General features: G+C 43.7%; 1 protein-coding gene across 6 annotated transcripts in view; it reads left to right on the top strand.

Annotated features, from left to right (window-relative positions):
* The window catches only part of LOC105499475 (SET binding protein 1), a 383,331-nt gene that overhangs the window by 167,491 nt on the left and 193,469 nt on the right, over positions 1 to 22,371 (top strand). The window lies entirely within an intron of this gene.

The following is a 22,371-nucleotide window of genomic DNA, read 5'->3' as shown; positions in this document are numbered from 1 at the left end:
AAGAATAGGCATAACACTGCAGTGATTAGAATATGGTTTAGGACCAATCCGCACTCTCACCATAGGGTCTGTTTAGCAGTCCAATTCTTGCTTCTTCACTTCTGAGGCCTTCTGTGTTCCAAAGGAGCCAGTCTCAGCCAGAAGACACTCAGGTCATGCCTGTCTGCCTAGTGCCTTGCACAGTTCTGCCACGGTGCCTGGATGGTTATTTATTACATTAACATCTCCATCCTTTCCTCCGTGCCTTCTGGGATGAGCGAAGGAGTCCAGGGTCAGCTCTTGGTCAGTACCTGCAAAGAAAGAACCTTCAGAAGTACGTGGGGGGTCATTGGCTGAGCATCCAAACTTGACAGTTGTGTGAGGAAGTGGGAATGGCTCGAAGCAAGCCCATCTCCAGGGCTAGAAACACAAAGCAGAGCTCCCTGATATAGAGACACTCATGCATTGCTTTGTGCAACAGGTACTTTTTGAGCCCCTACAATGTGTCAGGCACTGTGGGGATAGAGCACTGATTAAAACAAGACAAATTCCTGTACTTCTGGAGTTTCCACTGAAGTGGAATGGGACTGGGGTAGGAGAAGAGAGATACACAATAACTGAGTAACAAATGTAGAATAAAATGCTGGTTAGAGATCATGCTACAAAGATAAACTAGGTCCAGAGGATAGACCTTGCTAGAGGAGAGGAACACAAGCTGATTTGGAAAGTCTAGCCAGGAAAGGCCTTTCTGAGCCATGTCATGACCTGCATGAAGTTAGGGAGGGAGCAGGCAGGCATCCCAGGAAAGAGCATTCTGGGCAGAGAGAACAGCAAGTGCAAGAGCCTGAAAACTCAACCCTGGCTCAACATCATAATGACCCTGGAAACCCTCAGAAACACTCCAGGGCCAGACCTCACCCTAGATCGGTTAAATTAACATCTCTCCTCTGTGTGTGTGGGGGGTGTGTGTGTGTATCTGTGTATGTGTAATGTGTAAATCACCAGGTGATTCTATAGTACAAGTAACTAAGATTGTAAACTACTGGGTAAGAAGAACCGCAAAGAGTCCATTGTGACTGAAGCACAGTAAGCTAGTGATGGAAGGGTGGGAAAGATGAGGTAAGCAGGGCTTAGCTAGTTCGTGGAAGGCCTTAAAGCTCTCGGTAAGGATTACAGATATTATTACAATTGGCGGAAGGCCACTAGAGAGTTCTGGGAGAGGGGGTGAAATGAGCAGATTAGCACACTTGGGTCTGTGCCCTCCCTATGGAAGTGTCATCAAAGGCTGGGAAGTGGCCTGCAGAAAAGCTATCTTTGCTCATATAGAAATACACATGGCTAAGCCATGTTTGGTTATATGTGTTGAGAAGAGACATGTATACACATATCATGGGCTAGAAGTCACAAAACTAGAAGACCTCTGAAGTCACCACATTTTAATTTCTCCTCTGGCATTTTAGATGAAGAAGATAAATTCGTCGATAGGTGCAAGTCCCCCAACTGTCTCATTTCTTCCTGGAGAGGTAACTTAAACAATGCAAACACAATGAAACAGATGAGAAGAGTTGTGGATTACATTTCTGACAATGCATAATCTCTGTTTATTTGAGCATTGTCATTCGGAAGCCTCCTGATGATTCTGGCAGGTCTGGCTTCTAGCTCCCCATGGACAGAAAGAGGCATGAAGAGAATTACATTTCTCCAAGGATGGGGCCAGAGGTCACTCTGTGCATTGGACAGCTGGTTCTAGTCATATTGAAGTGCTATGGCCTCAAGTATTACTAACAGAATAGCTGATGACCCTGTTGTCAGTTTCCTTACACTCACTGTCTATTAGAAATTAAGCTGAAATTGTGGATTTCCAAAAATCAAGGAAGAAAATCTCCACCTGCTCTCCCCATTCTCATGCATTGATTACAAGTCCCTAATACCATAGCTGTGTTAAGGCTGTGGGGATGCAACATGCTGTGTACTGACTGGATGTCTGTGCCAGAACCTCCCCCATCTGCTGCTGGGAGGATGAGATTGGCACAGAGCCCACATGCTCCTGTGGACAACATATTAGTAAAATATCTCTGGACCTTTTAGGTACAGCCTTTTCCATCTAACGACATGCCCAAAAGACAGACACCTCCACACCTCCACTTCTCGACCTCTGTTCTATTCCCAGATCCCATGATTCAATAAAAATGGCACTGAACTGGGAGTCAGAGACTTAGGTTTTAAGGCTGGTCCTATCACTAACTAGCCTTATAGTCTTGAACAGTTGATTAACCTTTTAGAGCTCCAGTGCACTAATCTGTAAAACAAGAAGACTCGATGTGAATATGCCCTAATGGTTCCTCTAGCAGTATGAGCCCGGGATGGTTTCCCTATTTGGCAGGGCACTGAAGTGTGAGTGAGCAAGAAGTGAGGTGGATGCGGAGTGTGTCAGCCCTGTTCATGCTGTGTGACAGTAACAACACATCAGTGACCCCCTCTCTGAAATGTAACTGAGCCACAGGTGATGAAGGCCGTGGGGAAGAGTCCACAAGCACTGGGGTGAGAGAGAGAGAGAGAGAGGAGTTCAGGTCTCATCTTCATCACTTTCTAACTGTGTGGTCTTGAGCAAATGACGTAACCTCACTGAGCCTCAGAACCCATACCTTCAAAATGGAACTGCTGTGTCTACTCACAAAAAAAAGTGAGAAATAAACAAGATTTATATGATGCACTTGGCACACGTGAGAGTTTATTAAAAGTGTGTTATTATCATCAGTCACCTATTCCATACTGAGTAATTATTTATTATTTATTCTTTTGGGGTATTTGGTTATCTTCCAACATGACATAGAACTCAGCAAGAGAAAGATTAGTTATTTTACTATATGCTTCTATTGCAAATGTTTCTAAATTGCTCCTGAATCTTCCCACTTGGCTCTCACCTCCAAAACTTGATCATTCTTGGTGCAGAGGACCCCACAATGTTGTCCAAAAATTGGATCTGGAGTGTTTCTTTAGCACTAAATCAATGGTAAAAACTACAACATTAACTCATGACATACCATGGAATTTGCATTCCAGTCACCCATTGGGATCTTTAAAAATGCATACAACTCACAAAGGACTATTGTCCATGCGGAGAGGTTAGACTTTGCCTTCACTCAAGGGGGTGGCCAGTCCCACCCAGCATTGACATGCACCCAGGTCATGTGTACAAAGCTTTAATTAGGCCCAGATGGGTTCCTTTTCTTTTCTTTTCTTTTCTTTTCTTTTCTTTTCTTTTTTCTTTTCTTTTCTTTTCTTTTTTCTTTTCTTTTCTTTTCTTTTTTCTTTTCTCTTCTCTTCTCTTCTCACTTTTCTTCTCTTCTTTTCTTTCTTTCTTTTAATTTTTATTTATTATTATTATTTTTTTGAGACGGAGTCTTGCTCTGTTGCCCAGACTGGAGTGCAGTGGCACGATCTCAGCTCACTACAACCTCCGCCTCCTGGGTTCAAGCAATTCTCCTGTCTTAGCCTCCCAAGTAGCTGGTACTACAGGCGAAGGCCACCATGCCTGGCTAATTTTTGTATTTTTAGTAAAAGCAGGGTTTCACCATATTGGTCAGGCTGGTCTCGAACTCCTAACCTCAGGTAATCTGCCCGGCTCAGCCTCCCAAAGTGCTGGAATTACCAGCGTGAGCCACTGCACCCGGCACCAGATGACTTCTTGTATCAGGAGTAGGCGGAAGAGCCCCCAACTTCTTTGCTCTGAAAAACCTTTTTATAAAGAAGCAGCTTTCCTGGCTTCTTGGTTCCCCGACTTCTCCTACTTCCCAGACCTCTAGACAGCCTCACTGACCATGTCACAATTAAATCACAGTAAATGTTCATTCCAAACCCTTTGTGTTTTTCATTCAGCATTTGGTAGACACTTGTCTACTCTATCCAAGGAGAGTGCTTGTTTCTAGAGATAGGTGCATACTCATAAACGCTTATCTCCTGCCTTCAAGAAGCTCCCAGTCTCCTATCAAAGACTCAGGATCTATTCAACCTTGGAATCTATTCTATTAGTTGTGGAGGGGGTTCTGAAGTGCACTATGTAACAGCTGTCCTCTGGATCTTCAGTCTGGCCGATGAAGCAAGGCACATATTGTCATCATCATCATCATCATCATTATCATCATCAAAAGTTAAAAGAATTATTTACTCTTCAACCCAAGAGCCACCTGAAGGACAGTATATGCTAAGTGGCAGATAAGTGGCATAGATAGAACATGGTAGACTATTTCAGAGAAGGAGGGTCCAGGAAAGCTTCCTGTAGGAGGTGAGTCTTCATTTGGATGGTAGTGATGTTTATGATTTGGATTGGCACAGAGAAGTGGGATCTCAAACTTTACTCAGGCAGAGTTTATAAATAGAGGATAAGATCTGGGCTGAGATCTTCTGTTTTAGGGAGATGCAACTCAGAAAACTACCAGAAGTGGTGATCAAAAGAAACATATAAACTGTTGAAACACCTGGACTCAGCTCTTCTGGCCACCTTTGCATCTTTAGTGTTATTTCTTCTCCCAGCATGAGCCTACACGGTCTCTGTACCAGCTGTGCATCACTTCAGGCGACTTCTTTTGTCCCTTCCTCTCTCCTGGTCTCTTCCTTTTCCCCTCTCTCCTTCCTTCCTTTTACATACACAAGTGCCAGCCAGGCATATAATATGCTTTTCTTTTTTTTTTTTTTTCTGGATCTCATTGTCCTCTTCAATAAGATGAGAGAGTGTTAGAATCCTTCATGAGTCTAACATTGAATGAGTCCTGCTTGCTTTCAGTCTGCCATCTGCTCCATTCTCTAGGTTGGGAATGCCAGCCTCCAGAGGTGAAACCTGGGCCGTGGGCCTCTCCGGGGACCTCCTCAAGATTGCCAAGCCTCACACAGGCGAGGCTACACTTGCCATTCCCTGGCTCTGCTCCTGGAGCCCACCCTCTTTCTGAGTGCCAACAGCTGCCTGCCCCATACCCCAGGCTCATGGCCTTCCATGCCCTCCCAGATGCAGGCGGCTCTAGGAAGCGAATAGGAGCCTCAGCTTTGATCACACACACAATAACCTCAGCACCGAGGCATCCATCCTAATCACTTTTGATTACAAATGGATTAAATGGGACAGCAGCTGCACAGAGCTGCTTTGATTCAGGCCCGCTCAATAATGAGATGCACAGGCACAGGCTGGGAGGCTGCAGCTATCAGCCCCGCCCAGCCCTCAGCCCACCACCTTCAGGGGCTCCTCTAAGTGGTAGGCAGTGATCAGAGACACAGGGGAAACTAAGGCAACTTGCATGAGCCCTGAAATCAGTAACCTCAGTGCCCTCAGCCTCCTTTGAGATCTCCTCATGGCCCACCTACATGCTATACTCTGCCAGTTGTGCCCCTACAATCTGCACCATCGCTGCAAACATGCAGCTTGGCCCTCTGTATTCCCATGAGGTTAGGTGTGCAGCCATGGGTCAAACAGCAGCTGTTCTGCTTAAATGAATCCCCGGAGGGTCCAGGGGCTCTTCCCCTCCTCTAGCTATGCCCCATATATGGCCATGTGATCTATCAAGGCTGGTAGGGATAATAATATTCTCATTAATATCATTTATTGGTATAATAGGTATAAAGCACATTCATGCCTCCATCCCACTTTATTTTTCCCCAAATCCTGTGAGCTAGCCGGGATTTGGAGGACCTTATTTTCAGAAATAAGGAAATTGGCTTTTCCTGGGTGCCTTTGATACCCATTCTGTTTCTTTGGGGACCAGCCCAAGCTCTGTCATTCTGCCATGTAAGCATCTACCAGCTTCTCCTTCCCCTCATTGGAGAGTGTCCTGAGTATATCTGATTTCTGATGGTGGCCCCATGAAAGCAGTGATCACCATGTGTGTCTATTTTTGTATACAGACTGAACCACTCAAGGGCTGATGAGGTATGAGCAGCTGCCTTGGCTAAATTGCAAGGCTTAAGGGAGGGAAGGGAGATAAGTGGGATTCAACCCCAAAGCCAAGAGTCCTCTGGGCTGGTGGATGCACTAACAAATTTGACCTTGGGGCATTTCATGTTTGGCCAAAAGAGTTTGAAAGAGCAATGAGGAATTCCCTGTTTCTAATAAAAGCTTCATAGAAGAGCCAACATTTCCAGTCACCTCCCGCCCACCCTTGCCCTAAGTCCAGGAAGGCAAGTTGCCAACTTTATGCTGAGGTGGCTACTTACAACTTGCTCATGGCAATAGCCAAAGCCCCTCCACGTTGCCCACAGCTCTCCCATGTGAAGAGATTAGTGGTCTGAGTTGAGCCTCACCATACCCTTTAAAGATATCACAGATGGAGGGAAGACTAACTCATATTTATGAGGCACTGACTCCTGCGTCTCATTACAGACATCTAAACATCCCCATCCAAACATCGTTATGAAGTATCTAATGTTATCCACCTTTTATGGATGATAAACAGAAACTCGAGATTCACCTTCTAAGAAGAGCTCATATCTGAATTTGAGTCTGATTGGCTTACTAAGCATGTGTTACTTTGCAGAACACACTGCCCCATCTGCATTCTAACTGCACAGGTGAATAAATTGAGCTGAATACATGAAATGATAAGTAACTGGAATAAGGTCATAGTGCTAGGTATTGACAGGATTTGGATTAGAATACAGGAGTCCTAGCCTCAGTCTAGTCCTCTTTTTACACTATAAACTGCAGGGGTTCTTCCAATGTGCAAATTACTTTTTCCTGCTAGAAGCCTTCACCATGATGTTTCATCTACTTGAAGTGCCTGTCCCACAGCTCTTCAGTTAGCAGCTTCTACTCATCCTTTGGGGCATGGCTTTATTGTCACTTCCTCAGGAAAGCCTTCCTTAACCACTCCCAAATTCTACATCAGACCTGTCTTCATTAATTCTTTTGTCCTACCCATACCTTTCTTCTCATTACTTTTTCTTGAACTTATCACAGCTCTAAATTATATTTGGTTTTCATATTCAAAATAAATGCTGTCTCCCCTAATAGACTCTTGGGTTCTCTGAGAGCAGGGCTTATACATTATTTGTTCATTGGTGTATCCCCAGAATGCATCACAAGGCCTAGGACTTGGAGGGGCTCCCTAAGAGAAATTTAAAATTCAGAATGAATGTAGCAAGCAGATGAGAGGGGGAAATGGGTCTTCAGTTCTGAAGAAACTCACAGACCTGTAGACCCACTGGAATAGGTCCAGGTATAGCAGACTCATTGCATTTATCTGAGATTTATTCAGTTACATCTTGAATTCCTAATAACGTAGATTTCTCAATGTGTTCTACAAAGTCGGTAAATCCCAAACACCTTTTAAGTCTCCTTCCCTAAGACATCCTCAATGTATCTAGTGCTGCAGCCAAGATAAGCTATGCATCAGCCCACAAACCCACTGTGTGTTAGTGTTCTATATTGATGCTAACAGCACTGAGCCAAACCAAGATACTCATGGGTTATTGACCATGCCTACACTACCACCTGCCCACTACAATCTTCCCAATGTCAACAAAAATCATTCTCCCACCATTCTTAGGCAAAAACCCTTGGCATCATCCTTCACTCTTGTCTTAACCTCTCATGCCATCGCTAATCCATCAGCAAATACTGTGGGCTGTTAAGACAACAGCCAGCGGGCACTTTTTTCAGTGTATCTCAGATTGTGCCCCACATCAGTTTTTGTCCTCCATTACCCCCCATATCTCTCAGATTCATTCATGCACTACGACCTATACCTCTTAGCTCTGACCTAAAGGTTCTTATGTGATGTGGCTTCACTCTGCTGTCACCTCCTACCACTGCCCTTGCTCTCTTTCTTTGCTCTAGGGTGCCAATCTCTTTGCTGTTCCACCAGCATTTTGAGTACAGTTCATGTCAGTAACTTTGCATATTCTGTTTCCTCTTTTGGATTGCTCTTCTCCCAAATACCACATGGCTCACTCCCTTCTTTCATTCTTTTGGGTTTCACTCTAATATTCCCTCCTTAGAGAGGCCTTCCTTGATCAGCTCATTTAAAGTAGCATATCCCCCACTCTGCTTTTTCTTTCTGCTTTATTTCTCTCTTCTTTTATTACAATTGACAGCTTATATTATGATGGTTATTGTTTATTGTTATTATTTTACTTCATTGTTTGTCTCATTAAGAATAAGGACTTTGGGTTTTTTGTTGTTGTTGTTGTTGTTTGCTATTTCCTCGCATCCCAGAAAAATAAATGTTTATGGAATAAATTCATTGGCATCTTTCACATGAACTCCATACAAAAGTCTTACTACCCTCACACCTGGATTGGCACTGAGGACATGGTAATTCCTGAAGTTGTTGGGATGCCCTGTTCCATACAAGTTACCCAGACCGAGTTGCAGACTAGTTGTTGATGTCTTAAGTGGGAAGGCTGATGAACACACCAGTGGTGCATTGGAGCCAACTCATGCTAGGTGGCACGAGCCAGATGGGCACATCTCTTTCCAACTCTGCAATCAGTGACTTCAGCTAGTAGCTTGACATATTGGGAGTATTTACACTATGGAAATTGGCAAATGCCTCACAATGGCGGTTCCCCCACCCAGAGAGTCAATTGTTGAAGATTTTCCAGCACATGAATGGTTAGTTACAGTTACTCCCACTGGCAATGTGTGCTCAGATCTGCCTGCCACATTGAGGAGAAGGCTTTTATAAGCTAGATGATGAGTGATGGCATTGGGATCCATGTTCAAGAAGACAAAATTGAAAGCACTTGGGATATTTTGCCTGGGCATGTCATCAAATGGATCAGAGGCTGGCTACTGGAATAAACAGGCTGTAGTGTGTGCCTATGGGCAGGGCTGGGGAGCAGCGGGAGAGGATGAGTCCTCTAGTTTTGGTGTTTGGATCTAACTCCAGTCATGGGTCCTAGAAGCTGTGCTTAATTCATCTTTTTTTGTTGTTGTTGTTCAATCTGTAGAATGAGGTTCACATTTCCTGTTTCGCAGGAAGATCATGAAGGTTAAAAGACAAGCAGTTAGTTCCTGCTCCCCAGAACTAGGGAGACAAGTTTCAGCAAGGCATATTTCAAATGCGTAAAGGTAGAACTTGTTAAAGACTATTGCTGTGTCACTAAAATAGCAAGTGCCACTTCCCCAAAGTGCTCAAGCTGGGCTCCCATCTGTCAGAAAAGGTGGAAAAGGGGATTCCTGCATTGGAGGAAGGCTGGTCTGGATTATCCCTTCCATGCTAAGACTGAAAGCCAAGAGCATGTCCCTGGGCAAGTCACTGCCCGATTTTTTGCCTCATTTCCTCCATCTGTCAAACCAGCAGGGAAGTTTCCAGCCCTTCCTGTTTTTCATTGTTGTTGGGATGATTAAGTGAGATCATCTTTCGAAATGTTTCTAGGTTGAGGGAGTAAAGCAATTTTATCAATCTCATATCTTACTACTCTTGTTATATTAAAAATGCTTTATATCTTGAAATAGGACAAGACTCCCTGTTACTTGATTATCAGGAATACCTGCCATTTTGCACTCAATAGATTGAAAGGGTAAATACTTTATTAAAAGCAGCCCTATTTCTAAACTCTTGTAAATTTTATGTGGAAATAGCTGTATAAGTTATAATTGGAATGCTTATTAATATCCTATGAGGTTGAGGAAAGCCTTAGAGTGAATAGAGAGAATGACCACTGCTGTTAACATACACGTCTTTCATTGCGATATGGCAAACATAAGAGAGGGGAAAGAAGTTGGTATTGTTTTCCACTTTCTTGATGTTCTTCTGTCCTGGAGCCACCCTTGCTTTGTATAACTCCCCGTGTAGCAACGGTTCTTATGCTCTCCAAATTATGAGCCTTTCTTACCTCTACTTTCTAGATCTGGAATTTCTCTTTATCAAAAGAGCTGAGTTCTCCAATTTTTCTTATCTAGTTATAAGTGAAGCACAAAACAGTAATCCTGAGAATAGTTGCATAGCGATTGTGGTGTAATTGACGAATACTGGGTTCTTTATTAAAACCAGAGTTAAGTAGAAAGGGTTATGGAGAAAACATGAAATCTCTTATTCTCTGAAAGACCAGTGAGAGATGAGGGCATGGCTCTTCCTAGAGATACAGATAGGCTTTACCAACTCCTGTTGTGTCAAGAGCCCTACCACTTCACCACTTTTGCTGTGTTATCCGTTCCTCAAGTGGACTCTAGGTAATCTCACCCTGTGGTAATAGACAAGGTGTATGAAGCTTAATAATGCCTTGGGTGAGTGTCAGGGCCATCCGTGCCTGTCCAGTTTCAAAGGCTGTCAGATCAGAAGGGATTGTACAGAGTTCTTCATGTTAGGGGTGGGGAATACTAAGGGTCTGCAGGGATGTGACTTACCCAAGGTTGCACTATTGGTGAATTGCTGAGTGTGTCTGCAAAAGTGAACATTGCCAGTTCCTGCTGTGGGCCCTTCATTTGTGCTATAAATAAAGGGTTTGGGCATGTGATTACTAAAGGGCTTTCAGACTAACTTCGCAGCTACTTCCAGTCCTGCTGATGTAGCATCTGTGTGTTACATTCATTTTGCTCAGTCTCAGTGGGCAATATATAGAGAGATATCCCCCAACTGAATCAGCCAGAAATTCTGGACAGGTTTGGCCAAAAATTGGTGGACTGTGAGTCAAGCATACGTGTGAGTCCAGGGAGAACAATGAAAGGATATCTTGTTTGGAGAAGAGGTCTGGGGAGATCTAATCCACATTTGACTGAGATGTTTTGGCATAAAGAAAACCTTCATTTCCAGGTACCTCTGTGAGATGAGCACAGAGTTCTTGAGAGTGAAATCATAGAGATCATTTTTAACAAATGGATTGGTTGAGGCAGGATTGTATGAGACACAAATACACACATATATAGCCCAGAAGAGGAGAGTTACTGGTGACACAGCTGTTTCCAGAAGGTATGAAACACAAGAGGGAGATTTTCAACAAAGGACCAGGAAGTGTACATGCCAAGGAGCCAGACTTCCTTGGAAGTTGTCATGAGAAGAATCTGGTCCTGTTTTCCAAGGATGTTTTGTTTGCCTAATGCACTGAGAGCATCTTTAGAAGCTGTGGCAGATTCTGCAGAGTATCTTCAATGGTGAAGAATCATTTTGAAAACAGCCAGCTGTCTCAGTCCTCAAAGAGTTCCCAATGCTAAGGAGTGGCAGGACCAAATCCTGGCATTTGCAATGCCAGTAGCATTAATGCAAGAGCAAGGCCATCTGTGGAAGGAATTGCAAACTGATTGCGCAGTTCTCAAATAGCAGTTCAAAGATATTTGCATTTCAACCAATGTCAAAGCATACAAGCAAGCAAGTTCTGGCTGACTAATTAAAATAAGCAAATAACCTGATTTAATGACTTTGAAAATACTCAGTTATATTTCTGGTAAAAACTGTTAGCAGAAGTATTTGGTAGACAAAGACTATATTTTACATTTTTTATTTTGTGAAGGTTGTTTTTTTGCAAAGGAAAGGAAGAACTTGCTTTTCACCTCTCTTCTCTTTGGTGAAGATGGTTGTCTTCCTTGAAGGTCCTGCCTCCTGCTGTCCAGCTCCTTCATTCTGTCAGGCACAAGACTGTTCTTGCCACCTGTACTCTTTCTAGATCTCATGCTGTATTGGATTTGAAGATGAAACAATAGCATGTTTCACACCTGTAGTAATAGAGATGGCTTATTTGGGATTTTTCACTTCTCTGTATTATTAAAAGTAATAATACACTAATATTATTAAAAGTAATAATTGCCCACTTATATGATTATGATATCACTCTTTCTTGGGATGCAGCTATCTCTTTCCCATTATTGGTTACCATCTGTGATGGTGTCTGGAACTTGGCATGCCATTGCTGGAAAGAAGGAAGGAGGGAGGGAGGGAGGGAAAGAGGGAGGGAGGGAGGGAGGGAAGGAGGGAAGGAAGGAAGGAAGGAAGGAAGGAAGGAAGGAAGGAAGGAAGGAAGGAAGGAAGGAAGGAAGGAAAAAAGGGAGGGAGGAAGGAAGGAAGAGAGGGAAGGAGGAAAGAAGGAAGGAAAGAAGGATGAGGGAAGGAGGGGGATGGGACAGAGGGTAAACTTGCTTAGGGAGAGAAGATACATGCCAAGGATCCAGACTTCCTTGGAAGTTGTTATGAGAAGAATCTAGTCCTGTTTTCCAAGGATGTTTTGTTTGCCTAATGCACTGAGAGCATCTTTAGAAGCTGTGGCGGATTCTGCAGAGTATCTTCAATGGTGAAGAATCATTTTGAAAACAGCCAGCTGTCTCAGTCCTCAAAGAGTTCCCAGTGCTAAGGAGTGGCAGGACCAAATCCTGGCATTTGCAATGCCAGTAACACTAATGCAAGAGCAGGGCCATCTGTGGAAGGACTTGCGAATTGATTGCGCAGTTTTCATTGATAATTAACAATGTTCATAGCAGTGTACAGTACAAAATCCTTTGGTCATCCAGATTTAGGAATGAAACTCCTTTGAACAAAGTCAGCTTGAGTTCAGAAAAATTTGAAGGGAAGATCAAGATGGCAGAGACAATGCCTACGTCGTGGGGCTGCATAGGGCTAATGGAAAGTCTGACTTTTACCTGCATGGTGAGTCACTTGAGGCGTGGCTGGCAGTGGTACCAATGTCCCTGGGGACCAGGCTGCCTCCCTGGCAGAGTAGGGAGGGAGATAGCAACCTTTCATGAAGGGATTCCCGAGGGGATCATGGATAGCTAAGACAGAGAACTGGACTTTCCATGATTCAGAGCTATGTTCAAATTCCAGTTCTGCCACTTTTTGCTGTCATAACCTCAGGTGAGTTATTTAAGCAGTAAATGGAGAAAATAATACTGTCTTGCACTGACAGTGTGAAGTTTAAGATGGATAATGAAGGTAAAGCACTTACCTGGTACAAGAACAGGCTAAAGTAGGTCCTGACAGAAGAACAGGAAAAATGAAGATCCTGAAAAATCATAGTGACTTTTCATATTATAATAGCCAAGAGTTCAAGGTGGGCTTTCTGGAGAAGATTCTCCTATTTTACCTGCAACGTTTACAATTATAGAAGTTATGGCTACCTGCAACTACAAGTTTCAGTTCATTGAGTCCTGCCTGGCTTTATCCCTTTCAGATATCTACCTGTAATCATGATTAATTGCTCCAGTTTTGGCCCAGGGACCCAGATTCTCTGCCAAATTGGCTCCACTAAGCTGAGGAGCAGAGCTTTTGACTTTGGTGCTCAGATACTCTCTGAAACAAGCACCTTCTGACTTTCCCATTCTCTGCCACTGAGTGAGCCCAGGGGGTTAAATCAGTTTCCTGGGATTCACCAAGGGGATGAATTAGAAAGCTTTGATACTTATCTTGGGCCAAGTGAGCAGATCATCTGGTCAGTTCTAAGCAGAAATTCTGTAAATGATGAGAAGAGGGGGGCGAGGGTGGATATTCCCTCAGCACCCAGCTTTGCTTGGCATACGTTCAAGGAGGGAATTCTCCTTTATTGGCTTTTTACGGACTTTGGAAACAGCTCACAGATGCTTGCAATGTGATTTCTTAATTTTGTTGGAAGGAAAGGACCTACAACCCAGATTGTGCTCCTGAGAAGCAACATATCTTTAGCTCTTTCCTCTTCTTACATTAGTTGTTCTTTCCAAAGTGTGTAGCTTGCAGAACTTCAGATGAAGAGAGCAGGCATACTGCCTGCAAAAAGTATACAGAAAGGTTGGCCAGGCGGGGTGACTCATGCCTGTAATCCCAGCACTTTGGGAGGTCAAGGTGGGCAGATCACCTGAGGTCAGGAGTTCAAGACCAGCCTGGCCAACATGGCAAAACCCCATCTCTACTAAAAATGTAAAATTAGCCAGGCGTGTTGGCGCGTGCCTGTAATCCCAGCTACTTGGGAGGCTGAGGCATGAGAATCGCTTGAACCCTGGAGGCGGAGGTTGCAGTGAGCCAAGACCGTGCCACTGCACTCCAGCCTGGGTGACAAGAGTGAAACTTCATCTCAAAAAAAAAAAAAAAAAAAAAGTGTAAAGAAAGGAAGGGAAGGCATTCTCCCCATGAGTAACTCATGCACATATTAAAGGCAGTGTGGTCTTAAAATGAGGTCTGGTCATGTGTTCAATCCACTCCCAGTAGGAGAAGACTATCTTAGCATCTTTAAAGAGATAAGCTGCTTAATTCTCTTTCCCCAGGTAAATTCTGTTAACACTGAGAATGGCTTGCTCATGTATGTAGTATCCTTCTCTGTTAAAATATGGATTTGCCAAATTTCTTTTTTACAAAGCTTTAATTTAAATAGGTCTTAACATGGAAGTCCAATATAATATACCAATAAAAGTTATGTTATTCTGAATAAAGAGGGGTTAAGAGCCTGGAACTCCCACCTCAGTGCCTCTCACTCACCTCACAATCCCCAAGGCCCTTCTGTGAAATCCAGGGCTTCTTAGGGTATAGTTTGAAAACCACTGTCTTGTGGATTTCTTTTTTTTTTTTTTTTTTTTTTTTGAGACAGAGTCTTGCTCTGTCACCCAGGCTGGAGTGCAGTGGCATGATCTCGGCTCACTGCAAGCTCCGCCTCCCAGATTCACGCCATTCTCCTGTCTCAGCCTCCCAAGTAGCTGGCACTACAAGAACCTGCCGCTATGCCCGGCTAATTTTTTTTTATTTTTTTATTTTTAGTAGAAATGGGGTTTCACCGTGTTAGCCACGATGGTCTTGATCTCCTGACTTCATGATCTGCCCGCCTCAGCCTCCCAAAGTGAATTTCTTATTCATCATTCAATTCAGAAAGTTAGACACATCATGGACAACCTGATAGAGCTCCCAACAGCATACATACCCAAGATAGCCAGAAGCTCATAAGATATTATGATGTAGTGAAAAAGAGCATGAGTTAGCCAAGCCAGGCTCAAATACATTCTATCACCTGCTAATCCTGAATGAACCCCAGAGGCTACTTTAGTCTCTTGAGCCACTTTTGACTGAAATGATTAATAAATGCTGATATTAACGTCCATGTCACCAGTTTCTACCAGATTTACCCTATGTAAACTTCTCACCCATAGCCACAGAAGATGCCCCACATAAAATCCAGTTTTCTTGAATCTAAAAAAAAATTCTATGTCAAGTTTTAAAAGGGTGGAACAAACTTCTGTAGGTTCATTAAGTTCAAATAAGTTTCTTTGGGTTTATTAAGTTCAACATAAAACAAGACTCATCATCTTAGTGAGTCTAGATCAGGGCATTCGGAGGTCTCGTCTTTCATGTGGTCTCTAGTTATTGCTCCAATCTGAAAGGTGGAGGATAAAAGACATTTCCACCCAGAAGTTGAAATATCTATGACTTGGACAGCAAGCAAATGTACACCCCACTGTAAGAGCATGGGTTGTATGTGCCAAGATTACACATGGAGTCTTTAAAAATATATATAAAAGCTCTTTTGGCTCCATATCTGGGGGATTTTGTTAAAGATCTCACCTGTAAACATTAGAACCCCATCATTTAAAGAAGCAATAAAAGAAAAATATAGGCAATCAAGACCAGGCTTGCTTGGAGTTATGTGGAAAGTTATTATTAGTCATCCTTGTTGCTCTTTAGGAAGGGAGCCTAAAATTAAGACTGTGGGTGTCAGTGATTTCAGGTTTAACCTTTAAAATTTCATGAGGCTGAGAGCATTTAGCAAAAGGACACAGTTCAGCTAGGATGGCAATTTTGAGTATATAACTTGCTTCTTAGGCTGGTAGGAAACCAGCCCCTCGGTCTCTGCACTACCCATCCACTGCCACCCCTATCCCAATGCCTTGGCCATTAGAACTAATGCCTTTTGAATTGGAAGATTGTTTACTATTAGTTAGGGTGTGGATTTGACTTCGGCCTCACTGGAATGGGGAACTCACGTAGCAGTCTGAGTGGTCATCTGTCCAAATTCCTATTTGTAAGCCAATAACAGATCCATAGTACAAGACTGTCTCATTGTCCTCCCCTCTGACCCTCTGATTATTAATAGAAATTCTTCCACAAAGTGTAAACAAGTTCTTAGAGGTGTGTATTTTGAAGGGACAGAGGAGATAGTGTCCTTCCGTCTTTTCTTCAGCCTTGAGGTGACAGGGATGCTTTAGGGTGCTGGCAGGGTAGAGCCAAAGGGAAAATGGCATTCATTTCATAGGTGGTAAAATGAGACCTGCATAGGCAAATGATCCCATGACAGATCCCATATTGAGTTGCTGCAGAACCAGGGCTATGACTCAAGTCTTTTTTTTTTTTTCCCTCCGAGTCCAGTGCTCTTTTGTATGACAGTGTTTCACTTATCCTTGGAAAGAGTGGCAACCTATTGGTTCCATTTTACCTACCTTATTTTCCAGTTTCCAGATTTCCTTCTGTGATCCCAATGGATTTGTGGTCTCCTTCATGGTTGGTCGTTTCAGAACGTTTTGCTTGGTAGAAGCCCTCCGTAGACCCCTTTCCTTTTCTCTGTCTTGACCCCCGACATATTTGACAATTCTTCCTGCCTGTTTCAGAATCCCCAGTACCCAGTATGGCTGGATATTAGAAACTTTCTTTGGGTTGCATACATACAGTTAGATTTTTTGTTTCTGATTTTCCACTGGGTAAGTCACTTTTTCTTTCTGTGCTTCAGTTGCCTTTTACAATGGAGAGTGTGGGGCTAGTTCATCTCAAGCAGCCCCCAGCACACATATGATTAGATGTTTGCCTCAGCTTGCTGGAACAATTTTCCTTACCCGTAGGCTGTTTTGAACTTTTTTTATGGGTTGAAGGGTTGGGGTGGGCCTAAGTTCAACTTCCATTCTAGAGCCAAAGTAAGAAGTGAGTAACACTTTACAAAATAAAGAGGGAGAAAAAAGGTTCATTTCCTACATTGGAAATAGAAATGAAGGCAGATTGAAAAGAGTAGAGGTGAAGTAGAAGGCTTACTAAATGCAAGGATGGTACATTTGAGGGTAAATTTGAAAATGGGTCATTTGCTGTCCTCAAGGCCAGCTTCACTCTGTTTCTTTACCTACCTACCTAGCTACCTATGCATCAATCCATCTATCTATTCATGTGCCAGCATCCTTTGCTTTGGCCCATAAGAAAGGAGATATCTGGGAAGAGCAAATGACTTGGAGTATCCCCAGGGCCACCAGTCTTCAGCTTGTCCAGCTGCATAAGATCCTTCTGGCCAGATGTTCAGCATGACCCACACCCTGCCTTTCGTGTCAGTGTCCCCCTTCCCGATGCAAGCATCTGCATTCAGCCAGAGCAATTGGTGCAGATATGTGAGGCCCCACTCTATCCAGATGGAGTATGCATTTTTGATAAAGGGCCAGGAGAGGGGACATGATGGTTGTTGCTGGGGCAGGAGGACAGAGAGGAAAAAATGGAGTCACCTCCTCCCATTCTGTGTGAAAGTTTAGAAGCTATAGACGTTTGTAGGGAGCAGGGCAGCTGTTTAAAGGGACAGCTTTAGACTTGCAGAGGTCACAAGGGAATGCTAGATGCAGCTGTACCATAGGTAATTTTGGGTGGGAGATGCAAAGAGAGAATCCCATTCAGAGAACAGAGTTTGAAAAAGACAAGGGAGCAGAATGTCACTGCTTAGGAAGCTGAAGGGATTTCCACTCTCGCCTCCTTAGGGCCCCACAGCGTCCTTCATCTCCCTTCAATTCTCCTTGTTCTCCAACTCTCCCCTCAAGCTCAGAGAAAGAGAGAGAAAATAAGAAAGCAACATGAATTTATGCCAAGAAAGAAACTGCAGCTTCTCAAAAATGGAAGGCAGGGTCATCCTCCTAATATTTTGAAAGTGGACTGTTCCAGAGAGCAGCAAGACGTGTCAGGAATGAGATTGTTCTGTGCAGGGCCTCAGGAACACTGCCGGGCTCCACCAGGGAGATGAAAGAATTTTCTCCTTCCTTTGCCTTTTAAATGTAATTCTGTCTGCCCTCTCCACCCCGCACACCCTGTCGACCCTCTAGGTGGGAGCGGTGCAGACATTTAGCCATTCTGGGAAAAGACAGGATCCTTTTCATTAACTTCAGCCTGATTGGAGTCCCTAGGGCCATGGCAGGTTTCATTTTCCTCCCTCTCTGCCTCCCTGTCTTGGATCCCCCCCAACCCCCGACACAGCAAGGCTACCATGAGCAGTGAACTGTTTCCCAATGGGATGGAGTGGAGATAGGGTTCAAGCAGGGGAGGCAGTAGAGAAGGGTCTGGGACGTGCACTTTTCAAGGCAGTGACTTTGAGGAGGGACATGTATACTTCCTCCCCATGCTTCAATTTCCCCTGGATTTCTGAGCAAATCTATCCCAGCTTTAGGGTAGAAATCAGCAGCCGGTTATGTCTGGTTGTCAGTGATGGACTGGACAGATATAATCTCTAGTGGAGGTTTCTGCAGAGGTGCTCGGGTTAGCAGACTCAACCAATCCCATTGTTAATTAGCAGTGTGATCTTGAAAATGTCACTTATCAGCTTCTTCTGCAAAATAAGGACTTAGTCTGGAGTTTTAAGGTATGTTTTAGTACCAAACATTGGTTTTCAACTGAAGTCACATACAAGAACCAGGGAAAAGCAGAGCCACTCTGAGTGAAGGTAGAGAGACAGGCACAGTGTGAGCCCTTTGTCTACACGTTTTCTCACCCCAGTTTCCCAGCAGAGGTGGCTCCTGAGCCCACTGGGGACACACTGATTTTCTCCTCTTCTCCAGGGGCCTCCAACTGCCTCCCCAAGACCCTGACACTAAGAATGGAACTCTTCTGCAATATCCTGATGTAGGTGGTCTGTGATCTTTTCCTTTATTTCTAATCCACACTTGAGCACCATATATTAGTGCCTGACTTTCAGCTGTTTCTCCATCCCTTGGTGTGGAATTTGTAGACTTACGGGAAGTAATCTGCTTTGAAAAGGGGAGTGCTCAAGATGCAGGGCCTATGTTTGACCCAACAGTCCATGCATTTGGTTAGAGCGTGGTTAGAACTCAGAAAGACCAAGAAGGCAGAAGGCCAGAAAAGCCAGAAAAGCAAGGGGTCATGGCGTAATGGTGAGGAAAGACACACTGTTGTACATACCGTTTTCAGGACTCATTGTGAGGAGATGTCACAAACCTTGCCTCTGGTTGTTTCCCAGGTCAGATAACACCTTCAATGCATGCTAGTTTGTGAGTTAAACTTTCCGAATCTCCCAAGTAAAGGAATCCAGATAGAAGTTATTTGAGTTCCATCCCTGACATTATATCCCTGCATCCTCCCACACATCATCAGATGCGCTAACACATCTGAACTGGGATGGGCCCATTTAACATTTTACTGTTTCAACCAGAGCAAGGGGTGAGACCCTGATCTCTCCCTGGTGATGGATTTATTCACTATTCAGCTTCTTTCCCTTTTATACTGTTCTTCCTTAAATTTAACCTCCAATTTCTACACTGAAGCAGCACCCAATATTCTTCTAGTAAAACCTGTAGCGGCTGGAGAAGAGCTTGTCCCCAGTGCCTGAGTTGATTAACTCATTCAATTATTTGAGTGCCTGCTTCACACAGCAAATGTACTAGGCACTGAGTGCTGTTTCCTTTTGTTGGCTTGGAAGATATCTTTAGCCTGCCTCTCACACTTCTGTTCTCTAGGCTCAGCAATTTAGGTATTCTGGTCCTCACCTCTGGGCTGACAATATTTCCACTTTCCTTTTAAGTCATTCGGCAAACAGGTTATTTAGTGACTAATTGTATATCCAGACTCTTCTCAACACGTTGAGATATGCAAAATTTACATAAGATAGAAGCCATAGTCTTTTTAGACAGGGTCTTGTTGGGCATGTTCTTGTTAGGTGAAAAATAGACGAGTAAAAATACATGCAACAGCATGAAACAAAACTAGGAAGATCTCTGCCTTCTGCACGCCCAGGGTCTGAAGAATTCGAGCTCTGAATCTAATATGCTAACACATGTTGGTGGGCGTGTTCCTGCACAGGTCACTCTCATGCCCGTACCTCATCCCAGCATTTTATTTTCCCTCCTTTCCAGCTCCATCCCAATGTTGTGCCCAGCTCAAGCTAAAGGTAAAGGTTTACTGATAAACTCAGATGAGTAAATGGTCATTATCAATTAAATACAAGCATTTCTGCAAGGAAGAGTTAGTTAAGGGTTGTTCGTGGGGATGCATGTTTTATGTTACTTTCTGTGGCTCATTTGACTAATATTCTGGCACTCAGCTTTTTTCCTGTGCCACATCTCAACAAATGGTCTCCGGTGTGCTATAATTCGGAGGCATTTTATTATAGAAGAAAAAGCATGAGCTTTGGGAAAATATAGTTGGGGATTTAAATCCCAAATACATGTACTGGCTGTGAAACCTAGAAAATGTTACTTAGCTTCCATAAGTCTCAATTTTCCCATCAGAAAAGAGGAGATACCTTCTGTCTCATGGAGGAGTTGTGAATATTAAAAATGAAAAATTACATAAAGCAGCACCCAGAATGCCAGCCACCCAGGTGATCCTCGATGTATCCTAATTCCCTACCTTTCTCCTTAAGGTAGGCTATGGCTGGCACTTAACAGATGCAAATGGAGGTGTGTTAGGATTGGCCATTTCCTTTTTCACATCTTTGCTCTTGCACCTGCTCCCACCTGAAGTGCCTTGCCCTACCACCTTTCCAGTGAATTCAAGGCCAAATGCAAGCTCCATCTTATTTCAACAAGCCCACCCTGACTGTTCTTGCTTCATTTCCCCAGTATGATGCTCACACTCGACTACACTCTGCTCCCACTGATGTACACGTGTCTGCATGTCTGATTCTTCCACCAAACTATAGGTTCCTTGAAGGCAGGGACTAAGTCTATCATTACATTTCACCCTTAATTCCTAGCATGTGGCCTAATGGGTTGTGGCTTGGCTGTTTCATTACAATCGGAGGGGTCAAACCAGCTCTCCACCAGGATGGTGCTGCCTGCCACCAAGACACCTTCCACATGGGGGAATCTAGCCTGCAGGATGGGGAATGTGGGGTTGGGGAACAGCAAAGTGTTTACCTTCTCCACCTCTCTTCTGCTGGATCCTAGCTTCAACATCACTTCAGCACCATTTATGGCAGTCATTTAAGGAAGCTAAAAAATCCAGTTGAGCTTTTGCGAAGGCTGGAGGCCCTGGGGCTCAGCATGACTTCTTCTCTTTCTTGACCCAAACAAAACATTGTTACAGCAAACATGAAGTCTTTTCTATTTTTCACAAATGCTCTCCAGGCCTAACAAAGCTAGCAGTCACCCTCCTTGAATCAAAATAAGCATCTGCCCTTTTTCTCTTTATCTTACACTTTCCCAGCATGTATTATAAGAATGCGATTATTTTACTAATTAGTCTTATATTTTTATTTAACTTTTTTGGTGCAAAACCCTGGAAAGGATGCAAAAATATTTAAAACCTTTAACTTTAGTCTTTAATATTGATTAAACACAGAGGTGCAGAAAGTCCATATAACTGACTCTTACTCTTTTATGTTGTGTATGATTGTTTGAAGCATAAATGATAAAAACCTAAATAGTGTATAAAATCATAGGCAGCCTATGACAAAGGGAAACTGAGTCACATGTAGCTGTGAAGAGGAGAGGGTCATTTTTACTGAGCTCATTTTTTTGTTTGTTTTAATAAAGAAAAAACGGTCGGGCACAGTGGCTCATGCCTGTAATCCCAACACTTTGGGAAGCCAGGGCAGGCATATCACCTGAGGTCGAGAGTTCGAGACCAACCTGACCAACATGGAGAAACCCTGTCTCTACTAAAAATACAAAAATTAGCTGGGCATGGTTGCGGGCACCTGTAATCCCAGATACTTGGGAGGCTGAGGCAGGAGAATCGCTTGAACCTGGGAGGCAGAGGTTGCCGTGAGCTGAGATCATGCCACTGCACTCCAGCCTGGGCAACAAGAGTGAAACTCCATCTAAGAAAGAGAGGGAGGGAGGGAGGGAGGGAGGGAGGGAGGGAGGGAGGAAAGGAAGGAAGGAAGGAAGGAAGGAAGGAAGGAAGGAAGGAAGGAAGGAAGGAAGGAAGGAAGGAAGGAAAGAAGGAAGGAAAAACCCTCGTAGAGGAGATGGACCTTTGTTTCTGAAGCAGTAAGTCTTGTATCACAGACCACTTTGATAGCAGGAAGAAAGCCAGGGCCCCTCTCTCTAAGGAAATATATACATCTACAGATTCACACATACTTACAATTTCAGGGAGCCATGGACCTGATGAACTCCATCCATAGCCCATGGTTCCTAATTTAAGAGCCTCTGAAGAACTGATAGCACATAGAAATAATTTAGAGAGAGCAGCAAGAGAGAGGTGGTGAAGTCAGAGATGGATCACAAAGTGGGAAGGCCACTGAGCCTAGATTCCCGGTCCAGAAATCTCACATTTGTCTTCTGCAATCCCACTTCTGTAGCTCTCATCCAGGCTATGGTAAGTCCAT

This window comes from Macaca nemestrina, chromosome 19, assembly GCF_043159975.1.
Source record: "Macaca nemestrina isolate mMacNem1 chromosome 19, mMacNem.hap1, whole genome shotgun sequence".
NCBI classification, from domain to species: Eukaryota; Metazoa; Chordata; class Mammalia; order Primates; family Cercopithecidae; genus Macaca; species Macaca nemestrina.
This window is presented reverse-complemented; position numbering and strand designations above follow the sequence as displayed.